Below are 17,383 nucleotides of genomic sequence, written 5' to 3'. Positions count from 1 at the left end.
CCTGGAGTCTGAAGAAAGAGGGTGTGGGTTTTAGAGCAGTGTCAGCTACAGAGTGAGACCCAACCTCAAAAATAACCCAAAATTATGAAATATAATAGAACTAGCAACTATGACCAGTACCAGAATGGATAAAATAGGAGGAATTACAAAAGAAAGGATGAAAAGAACTAAAAATCCCTAAAGTTGGAAAACACAAGTTCGCAGAGACTCAAAGGAAGGTGGGTGACGCTCAGCAGAATGGATGTGATGAAAGAGAGGTTTAGCGAGTCCAAAGACATACAGTAGAAACCACACAAGCGAAAACACAGGCAGAAACATTGCGAATAATTAGTCTCAGTGGCCTGTGGGCTAGTACACAGCAGTATAATCCACTCGAAGGCTGAATCACAGAAAACATTACGTGATGCAAAATACATGTGAAGAAATATTAACTAACCTGTTTTCAAGTCTTACGGTAAATACAGAAAGAGCAATTCATAAACCTGGGAAATATAATGAATGCTAAGGGGAATTCATAAGAAAATAAGCAAATTTAGACTCATTATAAATAAGCAAATAAACATTAAATATTAAGACAACTATATAAGTGCTAACACACACTCCAAAAAAGATGGGACTTGTGAGTCCAAATTCAGGGTCTTCCATTGTTAGGTGAGAGAATACCGATATAATACCGCATCCTTCTGTACACCACGCTCCTTACCTAAGAAATGGGGACAGCAATTGTGCTAATCAGGGTTCTCTAGAAGAACAGAACCCATTGAATGAGATCATTAGATCGGCTTACACTGAAAGAGTAACAGCAGCAGCTGTCTCTTGCCTGAGAGACTGAGAACCCAGTTGTTGCTCAGTCCTTGAGGCTGGGTGCCTCGGCTGTCCCAGTATGGCACCTCAAACCCAGAGAGTTCACAGGAAGCTGCTGTCTTCAGTCGACACTGGAAATGCTGCAGCAACAGGGTAAATCAACTTGATGGCTAGAGGGAAGACCCGGTGAACAAAGACAAATAAACTCCCTTCTGCCGTGGTCCCTCCTCCTGAGCTTCTCTTCTAGAATGTGCCACCCACATTTTTGGGGGCTCTTGCCATTTCAGTTAGGGCAATCAGGACAATTCCTCAGCTGCAGGTTCCTCTTTCAGGTAGTTCTAATTTGTGGCAAATTGGCAGTAAAACCAACAGTTACAATAATCTAAGTAGATTGGGTTGTTTTGAGAATCAAGTAAATTCATGTGTGCAGAGCGTAGCATGGTACAAGGTTGGCGTACAACTTCTGTTAGACACTTGTAATCTACCATTATTTAACATCCTTTGGGAGCTGTCTGTTGTGACAATTAGAAAATAGGGAGAAACAAAATGTATACCTATTTAAAAAGGAGAGAACAGAGAATTGTTTTTAGAGATGGCTATAAATCTTGCATGAACTCCATAATAAAGCAAGACTTCGGATGGCTCAGCAACACAGCACATGCTTGGCTTCTGGGTGGGTTCCTGGATTTGATGGTCAGCACCACAAAAAAATAAAGACAAAAAAACATAATTTACTAAGATCACCAACTGAAAGATAGCATGCCAGTAGCTTTTGGTACATAGTTAAAAGCAAAAGATGGTTTAAAAATGGTGAGGGCATAGAGCAGTGGTTCTCAACTTCCTAATGCTGCGACCCTTTAATTGGTGTGGTGACCCCTAACCATAAAACTATTTTGTTGCTACTACTTATTGCTGTAAATTCTCTACTGTTATAAATTGTAATATGCAGGAGATGATATGCAAACCCTGTGGGAGTCTTGACCTGTCGGTTGAGAACTGCTGGTTTAGAGGAATACATGGGAAACTACAATATTACCGAAAATATAAGACTTAAGGATACGAGCCAGTTGTTGTGACTTGTGCCTATAATCTCACACTCAGAAGAATGAGGCAGGAGGACCATCATGAATTTGATGCCAGTCTGAGCGGCAGAGTGAACCTTGTTGCCTGTCTCAAACAACCAAAGAACAAAAAGAAAAAGAAACGCTTGCCGTGGGAGTTTCTGGTAGTGTCATGTGATGCAGACTCATGTGGTGTTTTGCTGACTTACGGCCTGTGGGAGGACATGTGATATTTGGAGAGGGTATAAATAGGACTCAACAGACAGTGAGGGGCACTTGCATAGCTAGCTTTGCAATGCTTCATCGGTCTCGAGTCTTCACTTCGTTGAGAGAGGCACAGCAGAGTACTTCTCCTGGCATCCCACTGACTGGTGCCAATTCGGCGGAAGCCTGACTGTTTCTGCTGTATTGTGCCATGTTGCTTCATGTTTGGTATCCTAACACTACTGATCTGGACTGCTGGTATCCTGACAATGGAGATTGAAATTGCCCCAAAGAACTGCTTCTAAATAGGCCCACATCCCCTTGTCCTATTTACCACCTTTTCTCCAGTGCCTCAATATGGCTCCTGAAGTCAATGGCCAGGGACTAGATCCCGCAGCTGCTATGCACCCTGGGAAAATTGGCCAGTACCTGTCCCTTGCCTTGGTCCAGCCAGCTGTACACACTGCGGGTGTGTCAGAGCATTCAACGTAAAATCATAACTAAAACCATAAAACTGCTAGAATAAAAAGTGGGAAAGAGGCTCATGGTCTTGGATACAGCTCTTCTCAGTATAAACACCAAGAGGAAACCTGTTAATACATAAGATTGAAGATTTCATTACATAGATGTATTTAAGTTCTTTCATGTCAAAAGACATCATAAACAAGATTAAAGGCAAACACTAAACTGATGGAAAGATTTGTGAGGTGTATGACAACTGCTGTTAATCCCCAAGAACGACAGTGTCAGACTAATGAAAGAATGGGCCAAGGGCTGGAACGTGCTCTTGACAATAGCACAAGTGGCTTGGAAACAAAGCCTAACTCAGAAATGTTTGAAGGAATTATAAGAAAGGATCTGCGGAGACAACCCACAGTTAAAAGAACACTGGCTGCCCTTGTAGAAGACCCAAATTCAGTTCCCAGGACCCATGGCAGGCACCTCCAAGCTACCTGTAACTCCAGAAGATTCCATGCCCTTTTCTGACTTCCATGGCTGTCTGCACTCACACACGCACACACACACACACACACACACACACACACACACACACACACACACACACACAATTTTAAAATAAAAATATACCATTTTTAAAAGAAATTATCATTGAAGTAACTATAAGACAGCCTTCTATATAAAGTAGACGAAAGATTAATAAAACATATAATCACAAGTAGAGGTTCCAGTCACTGCCGTCTTAAGTTGCTGAGAGTTAAGCCACAAAAACCTTGTCAGGGGAAAATCTAATTCAAGTGCACTGATGACAGGGTATCATTTACTGACTATAGTGAGCATCACCAATTCTGGTACTGTTTCCTCAGCAAGCAAAATATGCACCCCTTTATTCCAGCACTCAGGAGGCAGAGCCAGGCAGATCTTCTGTGAGTTCAAGGCCATCCTGAGCTACTTAGTAAGAACCTGTGTCCAAATATATATACATACAAATATTTATACATACAAATATACATACAAATATTTATATTGATATGTACATAAGTATTGGCTATTGATCTATATGATATACATTTTTATAGCTAGGAAGTATTCATTCATTTCTGACCATGGGCCTTTTAAGGATTACAAACATGCAACATTGTTCCCAGCTTTGCATGAGTTCTGAGAAGTGGGCAGCCCATGCTTTACCCACTGAGCCATTTCCCCAACCCTCTGAAGGCACCTTACAAAAGGATCCCGGACCTTTTCTTAATCGTTAAAGTATTTGGATTTTCTGGTGATCTTTTCACTGGATGTCTGGTACATTTTCTTTAGAAATCATTCATTTCATTCTTGTAGCCAAATTGATTGCCATAAAACGGAGCTGAAGCTCCTCCGGGTGCCGTCAGTCTTGGCTCCATAACCTGTGTGATACTGGTTCTGTGAATGCGTTCTCTTCCTTCCCTCGGGCCGAAGCTAGCAGGTCGATTGCTCCATTGAGCTGACAGCCTTCAGAGCTCTTTCCCATGCTCGCTCACTAATAACCTCATTTCCCAATTTATCAATTTTCCACTTGTCCATCTGTTTTTATACCTCTACTTCCCTAAGACACATGAATTCTTTTGTAAAAACAGACTTTGTTTCTAGTGTAGTTTTAGGCAAACCTGCCTGCAAAGTGCAGGCTCATTTTGTTAGATCCTTGAGTCCTTAAGCACTAACAGAAAACAGAGAGTCTGAGTTTTGCTGTAACTATAGATTTTTGAAGCCATATTTCATTACAGTTATTTTTGTAGATATTCAATCTAGAGTTAAACATTTCATTTCTTCTCCTATTTGAAAAAGTGGCCTACAGGGGAGTCAGGGGTTTGGTTTGGAGAATTTAGAAAATTGTTTCGTTCATGCTTTTATTACTGGCTAGGACATAGGTTGGCAAAGACCATGGTTTTTTTCTTCTTCTTTGTTAACTTAATTGTAAAGTGTCTTCAGTGCCATTGGTCCACCTGAGAGTGTTCTGTGTCACAGGGCTGTCCTTATCCTTGAGATCTGTCCCCTGAGGCATGTTACTCCACACTCTTCGTTCTCTTTCTTCCTTGCCGACTTGGTTTCCATAGAAGAATTTCAAAGTCTTCCTGCTCAGTTTATTTCCATTTGCTTTTCTTCAATGCCTCCAGATTCCACTTTATATATTTCGACGATAATACATCAGCTAGTAACAGCGGCAATTTTATCTTTACTGTGTGCTGTATCCTTAGTGTTGATAAAGTCAATGACATCGTAACAGTATCTTTAAAAAAATAAACATCTCCAAAGTCTTTAGAGAATAAACATTGTCTTTGCTATTAGAAATAAAATAACAAGAATCCCGGCCCAAGGATACAATCCTGTAATCCAAGCTACTTGGAAGGCTGAGTTAGCAAGATTGCAAGCTGAGGATCATTCTGTACAAGTTAGTGAGACCCTGACTCAAAGTAAACCTAAAACGAAGGCAAGGTATGTGGCTCAGTGGCAGAAGACATGCCTAGCTAGCATGTGTGGGGTCCTGGATTTAATCCTTAGTATTGCAAATTTTATATATATATATATATATATATATGCAAATAAGTGGAAGATCAGAAATATAGCACAGTTTGTAGATCATGTGTGAGACCCTTGGTTCAATCGCCAGCACCAATCACCACCACTGCCATCACTGCCTTCACCGCCTTCATCACCATCACCAGCATCATCACCAGCATCACCAACGCTGTCATCATTGTCGTCATAAATAACAAATACTGTAACCCTTGGCAACAGGCAAAACAACACCTTGGTGTGCTGATGTTCTTCTATCAGTCAGGGGCAGAGCAGATGGCAGTCCTTTGTTCCTCCCAGTTTGATGCCTGGCTTAGCGGCCAAAGCAGTTTTATGCCTAGGACTCATAAAAATCAAATCAAATCAAATCAAATCAAATCAAATCAAGCCCAGGCAGCTCAGCGTGAAGGGGGGAAGACACACAGAGACCTGTGGACCACTATGCTGTCCACAAACCTGCTCTCCAGTGCACAGCACAGGTGGGACATAGGTACCTGCTTACCTATGCCATGCCACACAGCATGGATGGAGGATGCCACCCAAGGGCCTACCAGCCATGTGGCCAACCTGAAGCTGGAGCCACCACTTTGTCACTATGTGTGGATATGTGATGTCAGATGGGAGAGAGAAAAGTGGAACGGCTTGAGCATTATGAAGAGAGATGGAACTGGAGGCTCAAGAGTGGGGAAGAACAAACTGTTGCCAGTGGCCAGCCCTGCCACCTGGGGCCACAGTGAGATCCCAGTCCAAGCTTCCACTGGGGGCCATGTCTGAGTTGGCAGCTGTGAAGTGGCATGGGGTGATGCCAGTGTCAATGTCTATGGCTCATATTACCACTATAGAACATGGGGATGACCCTGGTCCGGGCAGTCATTGGACACTACCTGGATATCTGGGGGCTGTGCAGAACTGTCCCTGCCCCTCACTGGATGCATAGCTCTGAAGAGCTGGTCCCATATCTCACTGTTGGCAGCATTCGAGAGAGCCTGCTCCATGCTCACCTAAGCAGCACAGTGAAGCTGTCCCTAATGGCTGAGTATGGGTAAGGCAGCCTGAAGGCATGATTTGGGGAGAGCTAACTGCCCCTTTTCTGCCATGGGGTGGCACAGGTGCAGAGCTGATGTCAGTCCCCTACCCTCACCACCTCTGGCAGTGGAGAAAGCTTCCCACAGGCTCATGAGCTCGGGAGAGTTAACCCTCACCAGCTGCAGCACAAGAGGGGGCCCTGAACCTTGTCTGAACAGCACAGCAGAGCTGATCCTAGTGGTGGAGATGCAGATGTAGCCTGGCATGGGAGTAGGGATGATATCCTCCCCCTTCTCTCCCTCTTGCCACCTGAGGTAGTCAGGAGAGCTGACCCTGAGGGCAGGAGTGCAGGAGAGCTAGTCCTGCCCCCTTACCAGCTGTAGCACTCAGGAGAGCAGGCCCTGCACCTCACAGGCTGCAGCACTTGCTAGAGTAGGCACCGTACCTTGACCGAGCCGCACAGTGAAGCTGGCTTCGGAACATGGGTGTTGACAAACTCTTCCTGAGGGTATGAGAGCAAGAGAGCTGCCTCCTGCTAGTGTAGACACTGGGTGACCTAGTCAGACAGTGCTGGAGAGTTCGCCCTGGTGGTGTGCATAAGAGAGATACAGTGTCAGCACACTGTCTGACCAGCTCTGCTAACACCCAGGCCCAGATCCAGGGCTCTAAGATGGCCCACCCCAAAATCTATATCATCTTAGAATGGTTGGGACACGTGGAAGGGCCAGTCCAGCTGTTCCAAAGCTGCAGGATCTCTGTGACACAGGCCAACAACAGGCTGATTAGAAGGAGTCCCCATGAGGATCCTATATTGACCGTGTCCTAGAAGCCAGAGATCTTGAACTGGACCAATGACTCATTGCAATGAACATTTGCAAGTGAAGATGTGTGGACAGAGGGATGCACTGTGGGATACACTGTGACACACTACAGCTTCCACAGTGAGATGTTCTCTATGCTTTGTTTTTGTTGTTGTTGGGGTGTGGGGTCGGGGGTTAGATTGCAGGGACAAAAGGCAGATATGAGGAGAAAGGGAGGTGAGCAGAACTGGGTTGTATGATGTGAAAGAATCAATAAACAGTTTTGAGAGAGAGACAGAGAGAGAGAGAGAGGCAGAGAGAGAGAGACAGAGAGACAGAGAGACAGAGACAGAGACAGAGAGACAGAGAGAGACAGAGACAGAGACAGAGAGAGATATGCTGGTTCTTGTAACACATTTTAGCTCAAGAATTTGTTGTTGCTAGCATTAAATGACATGGATTTCATTGGGCCTTTAGAAGTAATTACTATTGTATGAGCATGCTTGTGTATCTTGTGTGTGTTGTATCATGTGTGTGTGTGTGTATAACATGTATGGGGTAAGCAGTCAACTCTCAGGAGTTGGGTCTCTTTCCCCCCTTCTGTGAATTCCAGGGATAGAACCCAGGTTACCAGACTTGTGTGCCAAGGCTTTGCATGTTGGCTCATCTTGCCTCTAACATTTTCTTTCCTTGAGACAGAGTCTTGCTGTGTAGCTCTGGCTGGCCTGGAACTCACTCTGTAGTGTTAGTGCAGTTTTAAAAGTGATCCTTTCATCTCTATCCCAGCCAGCTCCCAAATACATGAGACAAAAACTGTAAGATTTGTTTAATTGAGCTTTATGGCACAATAACTGAACAGTATTAATTACTTTACTCTCTGAGTTAGTCAGGCTACCTCCCAGCCAAACTCCCTGAGACGCTTGCGCTTTAGTATTGCTCTGGCTCCCTCTGCTCCAGATGTGTTCTCAGAGTGTCTCCTGGACTCTCTCCGCATGGTGAATCCTTTCTTTCTCTCTCTTGCCCTCCCTTGGCTGGGATTGGAAGCCCAAGCCCTATCCTCTCCTGATCAATCACTGGCTGGCCAGCCTTTTTTGACAAATCAGAGAATAAATGGGGAACAATCTTTACACTGTGCACAATAATATTATGCTTACAATGTAGACCAGGTCTCAAACTCAGAGATCCTCCTGCCTGTGCCTCCTCTCAAGTACCGGACTAAAGATGTATGCTACCACCCCTGGCCCATTGTGACATTTTCTACTTATCTATTGGGGCTTTTGCTGCTATCCTCATCCCCTTCTTGCTGGTTTCATCCCTCCAACTACTTTTTCCTTCAGTTAAGTCAAGCTTGAGCCAGCAGCTCCAATGGCATCACCTAGAGCCCCCTTTCTCTCTTCGCTTCTGTTCTTTTCCTGGCTACATCTTTATTCTTTTCAAAGGCCCACCTTAAGATGCACGACTAAAAGTGGAAAAATGACAAACTCTTTCAAGAGAAAACAGAATAATATTGGAGAAACGGGTTCCAAAGAGCAAACAAAGGACCACCCGCCCTCTCCCTGCCTTCTGCAGCTTCCTTAGTGCCTTTCCTTTAGTAATCCTGGAGATTCATACTGAGCCTGCTTCCTTCTAGCTCTGATTCTCACATCTGCCCTTCCTACCCAGCAGACTTCACTGTACCCTTCTGAATACCTTAGAAATGAAGCCAAGTTCCCCACCCCCACCGCCCTGACTCAGCTCACACTTACTTTCTCATCCTGTCCTGCAGTAAACATCACTGACTACATTAATAAGTAAATGACAGCTCTGTGGTCATGTGCCCACCACCAACACATGTGCTGTTGTTTCTGTGCGTGTGTCTCTGTGACCTTTGCTCTACCTTCTGCCAAGAAGCTACCATATCTATATTTATTGTCATTTTATTTTCATTTGTACTTTCTTCTTATTGCCCTTCTTTTCCCTGCTGTTTTGAGACAGGGTCTCACTCTTAGCCCAGACTGGCCTGGAGTTCATTTTATAGCCCACGATGGCCTGCAATTCACAAAAATTCTCCTTCCTCAGCTTCCCAAACCTTGTTGGAGTGGGAAATGGGGATCACTGAGTTCTCTTTAAGTCAGCTTAAATGAAATAAATCAGCTCCAGTGATTGAGCGTGACCTTGAGGTCTGTGTGGGGTAGACAGGCACACTTTGCCCTAAGAGGCTTGCCCGTGCCCTGGCAGGTGTGAACAGCATCCTTGGTCTCTGAATCCATGTGGCAGCCATCCTTCTTCAGCCGTGACCATCAAAAATGTCTCCAGAAGAGACAAATGTCCCACGGGTGGCAAAATTACCCCAGTTCAGAAACAGAAATGGCGTGGGGCCTTTCCTCTCAGGATCCACAGGTCATGGTTTGAGTCAGAAATACTCTCCACCGGCTCACATCTCAAATGTGTAGCGTTGATTTGTAAGGCCGTAGAACCTTCAGGAAGTAGAGCCTTGCCTTTGGAGGTTGACCTAACCCATAATTCCTTCCTTGCTCTCTTCCTTTCTAGTCCACCATGGTGTAAACTTTTCCACCATCATGAACTGAGCCCTGACCTCTCCCTCCCCACCATGAAGGATGAGAACCCTCTGAGATTTGGGGCCTAACAGCTCTCTTTCTTTATGTGAAACACTTTCCAGAGCAATGCAGAATTAGCAAACTGTCTTCCATAACACTGAGTCTCGTCTCTAGTCCATGGTCACTCACTACTGCAGCGTTAAATTTCCTTTCTGGATTTCAGCTTTCTCTCAGAATTGCACTAAAAATCATCCGTTTTGTTCCTTAGACAGAAGCAAATCCTTCTGCCTAGTCCCTTTGTACTCCTTCATTTGTTTACTTTGTATAGGCAGAGAGAGGAGAGAGAGGGGGGAACCAAGATGGAGGCAAAGGAGGGCGACCCGATTCATGTGCCTTAAATGGCCGTCAGTAGTTATAAATATTTCTTAAGGGGTGGATTTTTATAGGACAATTTGCCTTATCTAGGTGGGCGGTTTATATCATTATCAATTGGTTGTGAGTTCATTATATGGACGTTTTGTGGATTGAGAATTTAAGATATAAATTTGATTGCTAAATTACAAGCTTATTGAGTTTTGATTTTAGCCGATCACTGGGAAGTTGTGCCTATAACAACAGGGGGAGGAGGCTGGGATGTGAGCAGAGTGTGCAGCAAGGGAGCCATGAGATACGCAGACGCTACAGAACTGGCATGGCGTCCACCCTGGGAACTTGATGGTAGAGTTGCAAGAGGGCAGCTGCTGCTGGGCTCAGTTAGTAGCTGGTGGCAGCGTGGGATTAAGATTGGGAGCTTAGTGAGACGCTTTTCTGACTGAGATGAAAATACCCCACAAATGCCATGTGGCCCATGGTGCCAGCACTAGGGAGGGGTGCTGTTATTCATTTATTAATATGTACCACAACACTAGGACAGGAGCTCAAACAGGGCAGGAACCTGGAGGCAGGAGCCGATGCAGAGACCATGGAAGGATACTGCTCACTGGTATACTCCCCCTGCCTTGCTTTCTTTAAAACCCAGGACCACCAGCCCAGGGATGGCACCACCCACAGTGGGTTGGGCCCTCCATCAATCACTAATAAAGAAAATGCCCTACAGTCAGATCTTATAAAAGCGTTTTCTCAGTTGAGGGTCCCTCCTTTCAGATAACTCTAGTCTGGGTGTCAAGTTGACATAAGACTAGCCAGTACACTCTCCTCCATGTGGAATCTAGGTATCAAACTCAGGTCATCAGGCTTAGTGACAAGCATCCCTCACCACTGAGCAGCCTGCACACACTGCCTCAAACTCTTCATGCGAATGTGCCAGGGATTTCTATATATATATATATATATATATATATATATATATATATTCATTCATATATATATGAATGAGGGTGTGTGTCTGGGTTCTGAGACTGCCAGGGAGCAAAGGTGTGCTCAGCACTTCTTATATCACCACCTCCTTTCATCAGACTGCCCATGTTCCTCTCCTTCTAGAAACTTCTCTCTTCTCATGATAAGGGAAAATGACAAAATGATTGAACTTCCCCCGTGGTCAAGTCTTCTAGGAATCACATTTAAGTTAACGCATGGAGTATCAATTTTTCATCTTTACTTACCTGTCTGTTACTGGGGACATGAGCAACATTCTGGCACAGCTCCTGCTTGCTCAGGAGCTGACTGCACTCACACTCAACTCTACATCCACTGAGGTCAGGCTGGAAAGCTGGGGACATGGATGCCGGAGGAATCATAAAGGGCTACAAATCAGATTACTTGTTCCTCGGAGAGCTGGTTGACTGCCACAAACCAGCAACAGTGGTGACAAAAAAATGGGCCAAATATAGACTGCAAGAAGCAGAGGACTATGTATGTATGTATGTATGTATGTATGTATGTATGTATCGATGATATATGCCTCCTTCGGCATCTCTCCAGTTTTATGGAATGAACTGTGTCCTCCAGAAATCCCTCGTATACTTCAGAACAGAACTGCACTGGTTGGGGTTCTAAAAGTGGAATTAACTAGTTGGAGAGATGGCTCAGTGGTTAAGAGAACCAACCCAGGTTCAGTTCTCAGCACCCACATGGTGGCTCGTAACCTTCTGTGATTATCAGTTCCTGGGGGATCGGATGCCCTCTTCTGGCATCTGAGGGCACTGTATACATGTGGTGTGCTGACACAGGCAGGCAAAACGCCCAGACACATAAAATAAAATAAAATAAAATAAAATAAAATAAAATAAAATAAAATAAAATAAAATAAGAATAAGAATAAGAATAAGAATAAATCTTATTTTAAAAACTGGGGTACCAAGTTAAAATGAGACCATTAGGTCGGACATTATTTGCTGCAACTGGTATCCTTAAGAGAGAAGTAGACCAAGATGCAGGCGCACACAGAGGGACAGCTGTGTGGAAACTCGAGGGTAAGAAGGCCATCCAGAAGACATGACTCAGAGCCAGCGCTGTCAGAAATGTCTCTAGGCCACTCAGCCTAGAATCATTGATTGGGTTATATCTCCTCACTTTAGTTTTCTGGATCATTCCACTGACATACACAGTACACAAATCAGGGCCACTTAGCACCTGTGCTTAGAATATACTCCCACAGGTCAAGTTGTAAGCACAATCACTGAACAGGAGAAAGATTCTCCATCACTGAAAAAAATGCCCCCAAATCCAGCCAATCTAAGAGGAAACCTGGCAGCCACCAATACTCTCTACAAAGTACCTTAAAGTTCAGGTCCTGATGCTGAGGATTTCATCCCCACCCTGTGCTGAGTCAGCACATTTGCCCCTCCCATCCACCATCCTAATCCTTAGGGGGCAGAATTCAAAGAAAGTGTTCTCCTTCACCGACATGGCAACTTTCCTTCCCATACCAGCCTCCTAGACCATTGAATACAAGATTTCCCTCTGCCCCCATGATAAGGAAGAAAATTCCTCAGACTCTCTCGTTTCCAGGACAAACTGACACCCTTAATGCCCATGTACCTTTAACATGTATTCAGGGACTAAAGAGACAGCTCTGCTTCTAAATTACCTTCCATACAAGCCTGAGTTTGATCCCCAGAAATCATGGGGAAAGCTGGCCTAGAGAAGATGGGTGGGCCTGTGACCCCAGGATAGCAGAGACAAAGACAGAAGGATCCTTTGAGGCTAGGGCAGTTGGCATCTCCAAGCCAGTGAGAGACCGAGTCTCGAAAAATAAGGTAGGGGGGCTAGAGTGAGAGTTCAGTTTGTGAGAGCGCTTGCTGCTCTTGTAGAGGACTTGAGTTCAGTTCTCAGCACCCACATGGCACCTCGAAACTGTCTATAAGTCCAGTTCCAGGGAATCCAACACTATTCTGGTCTCTCGAATATGCATGGAAGGCATGCATACATTCAGGCACATACGTGCCCATAAAATAAATTAAATAAATAAGGTAAAGCTAATTAAGGAAGTACTGGCCTCAGCTTCTGGCCTACACACACACACACACACACACACACACACACACACACACACACACGTGCAAATACACGTGAACATATACATACATAAATATAAGCAAAACCAAAATGTATTCCAATGGGATTTCCCCATTGCTTAGCAGATGAACGGCAAACAGGGACATAGCGCTTCCCTCCAAGGAGGCTCTGTGCACCAGGTCCTGCTCTATGGCACAGTTCTGTGCCTGTGCCTTCTTTCTCCTGTCTCACCTTCCCTTCTTTTCCAGTCAATAACTCCTGGATCACAAAGAGGGATTCGTACCGGCTCACTGGCTCGCTATGAATCACCCAGAGTGCTGCATTTTAGAACCCAATTTTTAAAGCTCACTTACACTTCAGAGGAGAAAAATAGCAACATTACTGGAAGGCTCAATTAAATTATCCCAGGTTAACGTCTCCATGAATAACTGCAAACACGTGGCCCATGGATATACTAGGGACGGTTTCCTTTGCAGATCTATGGTCTATTTTGTTAGCACATTAAAATATATATATATATATATATATATTTCGAATAGAAAAAAATGTTTACTCCTTTTTAGAGCAAGTTAATGCCTATCATTCCCAGGACAATGACTTCCTTAGAACCACAATAGCTTTTATCTCTTTAAGCCCCAAAGGACACTGGGAAAATCTCTCACTTGGGTTAACTTTGCTGAATATATTTAACCAGTAAATTATTTGCCTTCCCAACTGGAAGAGCCAATATACGTTTATGTCCTAGGAATGGTTTGTTTTACTAACTTTATGAGTGAAGACCTCAATAGTAGCAAAGCCAAGGGACATTTAATTAAGTTATATTTGCTTTTTCATGATCTTAGGTTCAAGCTTATAAATCAAGAATCAATGAGTACTTAATTTCCTCTTATAGCATTAAAAGTAATTGCTTCATAAATTCTCTTTAGTAATCCAAATATTTGCACACAGCGCAGCACAAAGAGAAGTTGTCTCACTGATGAGAGCCCAACTTTTATTTTATTAGAATAAAATGGAGCTGGCTCATTTTATAGCTTGTGATTTTCCTGGCTGCCTCAAATTCCTTTTTGAAGCAGACAGGATATAAATTTAAAATAAATACAATTATGACTTCGCTTGAGGAGGGGAAAAAAAAGCCAGTCTACTTATTTAAAATGTAAAAAGAAATCACAGCTGTAGATCTATTTCCACAGAGTAGAATATAAACATAATAGCTACATTTTCCTCCCCACCAGAAAAATAAAAACTACTTTGAAGACTGGTTTTGCCTTTATTTCACCTGTATATTTTAGTTGGGGGCGGGAGGGAGAACAGAAGAAGTCTTAATAGTTCTGGTGAAATGTTTCAGTCAATAAAGCACCATGTAAGCTTAGGGACCCAAGCGCCTATCGCCTGAATCCACACTGAAAAGCCAGCTACGTTGGCATGTGCCTTTAATCCCGACACCAGGAAGTGGAGGCAGGAAGATTCCACCCGCATAGTGGCCGGTCAGTCTAGCCAAATTGGCAAGCTCTGGGTTTAGTGAGAGACTGTCTCGAAAAATAAGATAGAGAGCAATTTGAGGAAGACTCTAACGCTGACTTCTGGCCACACACACACACACACACACACACACACACACGCACGCACGCACGCACGCACGCACGCACGCTCGCACAAAACAAACAAATAAAATGGTTGTCGCTTGCATCTCCATGGATGATTGCCAAGTTGGACTTGCCGCAGAAGCTGGAGTCACCCGCCTACTTTAACCCTCTGTTCACTTTTCTCCAAACCTAAACCCCGCACAGTTTACAAAACTCATTTACTGTCTCTGAGTCTGCAAGAGCCAAAGACCATTTTTCTCGTGTTGCAAACAAAAGCTAAGGTGAGGCCGGTCCAGAGCGCAGGCTCACATGCCCCCAGGGGTTATGTGGGAGGAGCCGAAGCTTTCAGGTAGCCAGTTCTGGCTGCAGCATAGGTGAGCCTGAACCACACTGTGCTAAGTGGAAGAGGTCAATCACAGAAGACCCTGTGTTGAGGCTGTGTGTGGTGTTGTACGCCTTTTAATACCAGGACTTGGGTGGCAGGGGCAAGAGGATGGTGCGTTCAACAACAGCCTGACCCAAATATGAGACTCTGTCTTAAAGGGACATATTATCCGACTCCATATACATGACATGACCACAGAAGAACACAGAGTAGGTGGGATGCCAGGGTCTGCGGCTCAGAGAAACCAGGAGTGGGGAGGACAGTTAAAGAGTGTGCAGATTCTTTGGAAGATAGTGAAAATATTCTAAAATTGTGAGGTATTCAAACAGGTCTGTGAAAGAGAAAATAATCTATTGTGTTGGAGCCACTTAACATTTAAATAGGAATGTTGTATGCTGTGTGAATTACATCTCAAGGAAGCACTTATAACCCCAGCCTAAAACCCATGGCTGAGGAGGTCCTGATCTCTGGATGAGAATTTATTATTATAATGTAGCTACATTGACCGGGTTCCGAATTGCTTTCCGAATATCTGCTCATATCTGTAGACAGATACCACTCTCAGCCTTAATCAGAGCCTCTCCTTGCAGTGAACAGTGGTGGATGCAGACTCATGGCTGCTCTGGGTGCTGAGATGAAGAGACAGGTTGCTGGAGGAAGGAGCAGAGCGCAGGAAGTCTGAGGTCAGGGGGTGTGGCACAGGCTACATCTTATGCAGGCAAGTCTGCTAAGAAGTACGGCTTCTTACATACGGCTTGCAGGCAGAAAAGGGGACAGTCAACAGAAAGCCATCGGACGACAGGATGAAGTCAGCAGGAAGCTAATCAAGCAATGCTGTACAAAGGGAACACAGGATCATCTCAAGCGCTTCACAGACCTAGTGCTCAGCCGCCTCAGGACTGATAACTCACCCCTTCAGTGGGGGAAAGGTCAGATTCCCAGGAACAAAACCTCAGGGCCCCAGCCGTAGACAGGACACTGCCAAATCTGCCCCTGGGCAAGGAAACAAAATTAGTGTTTCCTTTGACCTTTAATCGGGGCCTCCGAGAAAGACTTGGAGAGACCTGGCCTTCAACACTGGCCATGACACACTATTACAATCACTATCCCCTTATCAGCTGAGGTTGTTTCCGCTGTCCTGCACATGACTGGGCCAGCCACTTGTCAATTATGGACTGGGGAGGACCTCATGGGACTCTTCCTTTCTCTGTTGCCTATTGTCAACTAGTGGGTTCTGAGGGAGGAGATTTCGCTGTCTTTGGTGGTATACCTGCAGGTGAGTGCACCAAACCTAAGGTCACACAGACAGCCCGGTTAAACTCAAGGGGGTCACAAAACAAAACAAGAGACATGAATGTAGGAAAAAAAAGACCTGTGGAGAAGAGGAGAGTGTAGGGAGAATTTTGGTTTCTTTAAAAAGCCAGTTATGTTGTGTGGAATGTGTTTTTGTTTTAATCCCAGGTGTGGGATATGCGGCTACTCCAGGTTGTCCACAGCGGCAGCGACTATGATTTGTCTCATGCTCTGGCAGGGGCATGATTCTGCCAGCTGAAAATATTTAGAATTCTGGGGACTCTTGAGAGGGGACATAAATGCCAGCGTCCCGAGAGAGACAGCGGCTGTTGCTCCCCTTGCTCGGGTGTTGCTGAATTGCTGGATTGCTGGATTGCTGAATTGCTGGATTGCTGGATTGCTGAATTGCTGGATTGCTGGATTGCTGGATTGCTGGACTGCTGGATTGCTGGATTGCTGGACTGCTGGATTGCTGGATTGCTGGATTGCTGGACTGCTGGATTGCTGGATTGCTGGACTGCTGGATTGCTGGATTGCTGGACTGCTGGATTGCTGGACTGCTGGATTGCTGGATTGCTGGACTGCTGGATTGCTGGATTGCCAGCTGGAGATATCCTAACTATGAAGATTGGACTTACCCCAAGGAACTCAATGTCCCTAATCAGCAGGAAGTAGTCTAACAAGACCAATGACCACTTTCCCCTCTAACCTTCTTTCTTAGTGTTGGGGGGTTGGAAGGGATTGGGCTGGAGAAGGGTGATAGGTATAAAAACCCAATAAAGTATCCAAATAGTACCATTACAGGAGAGTGAGTGACAGCAGTGGGAGGGTGATAAAGAGGATGGGGTGTGAAAGTAACCAGAATGTATTATACACAGTATGAAATTATCAGAGAAGAGAATTAATAAAAAATGTATTTTAAAAATGCACCTAGTCCCAAAGGTCATCATTTCCGTAGTTAATATATCTATGTTTAAAAAGGCAACACTTAGATACAACACTTTAGAAGGCTTTTTCCTGAGGAGGCAGATAGTGGGGCCTTGGTCAGGTATCCCAGGACATCGATACCTCTATGTCACCCAAAGGCAAGACCTATAGAGAAGGACAGACCAATGAGTCCAGTAGATCCAAAAGTTGCCCCAACCTCCTATCCCACACTCCTCAGAATCCCCCTTTCCCTGATAAGGATGAGTGTGTGAAGCAGGATATGTGTCTGTCAGTTAAG

The 17,383-nt window shown here is 44.6% G+C and overlaps 2 long non-coding RNA genes across 3 annotated transcripts in view; both read right to left on the bottom strand.

Annotated features, from left to right (window-relative positions):
- LOC102552773 (uncharacterized) overlaps positions 1 to 17,383 on the bottom strand; it is a 28,057-nt gene that overhangs the window by 10,096 nt on the left and 578 nt on the right. The window contains exon 3 of one of the 2 annotated variants that reach the window (XR_010063172.1): positions 15,777 to 17,250. The exons of the other annotated variant lie outside the window; for it this stretch is intronic. This is a non-coding gene — a long non-coding RNA (uncharacterized LOC102552773). The remainder of the gene's footprint in view (positions 1 to 15,776; positions 17,251 to 17,383) is intronic. 2 annotated transcript variants of the gene reach the window in all.
- Positions 15,329 to 15,763, bottom strand: LOC134485185 (uncharacterized). The gene is made up of 2 exons (XR_010063173.1): positions 15,614 to 15,763; positions 15,329 to 15,515 (listed from the first exon to the last, which is right to left on the bottom strand). It is a non-coding gene; the product is annotated as an uncharacterized LOC134485185 (long non-coding RNA).

The sequence above is a fragment of the Rattus norvegicus genome, chromosome 1, assembly GCF_036323735.1.
Source record: "Rattus norvegicus strain BN/NHsdMcwi chromosome 1, GRCr8, whole genome shotgun sequence".
NCBI lineage: Eukaryota > Metazoa > Chordata > Mammalia > Rodentia > Muridae > Rattus > Rattus norvegicus.
The sequence above is the reverse complement of the archived record's forward strand: the minus strand, read 5'-3'. Positions and strand labels throughout refer to the sequence as shown.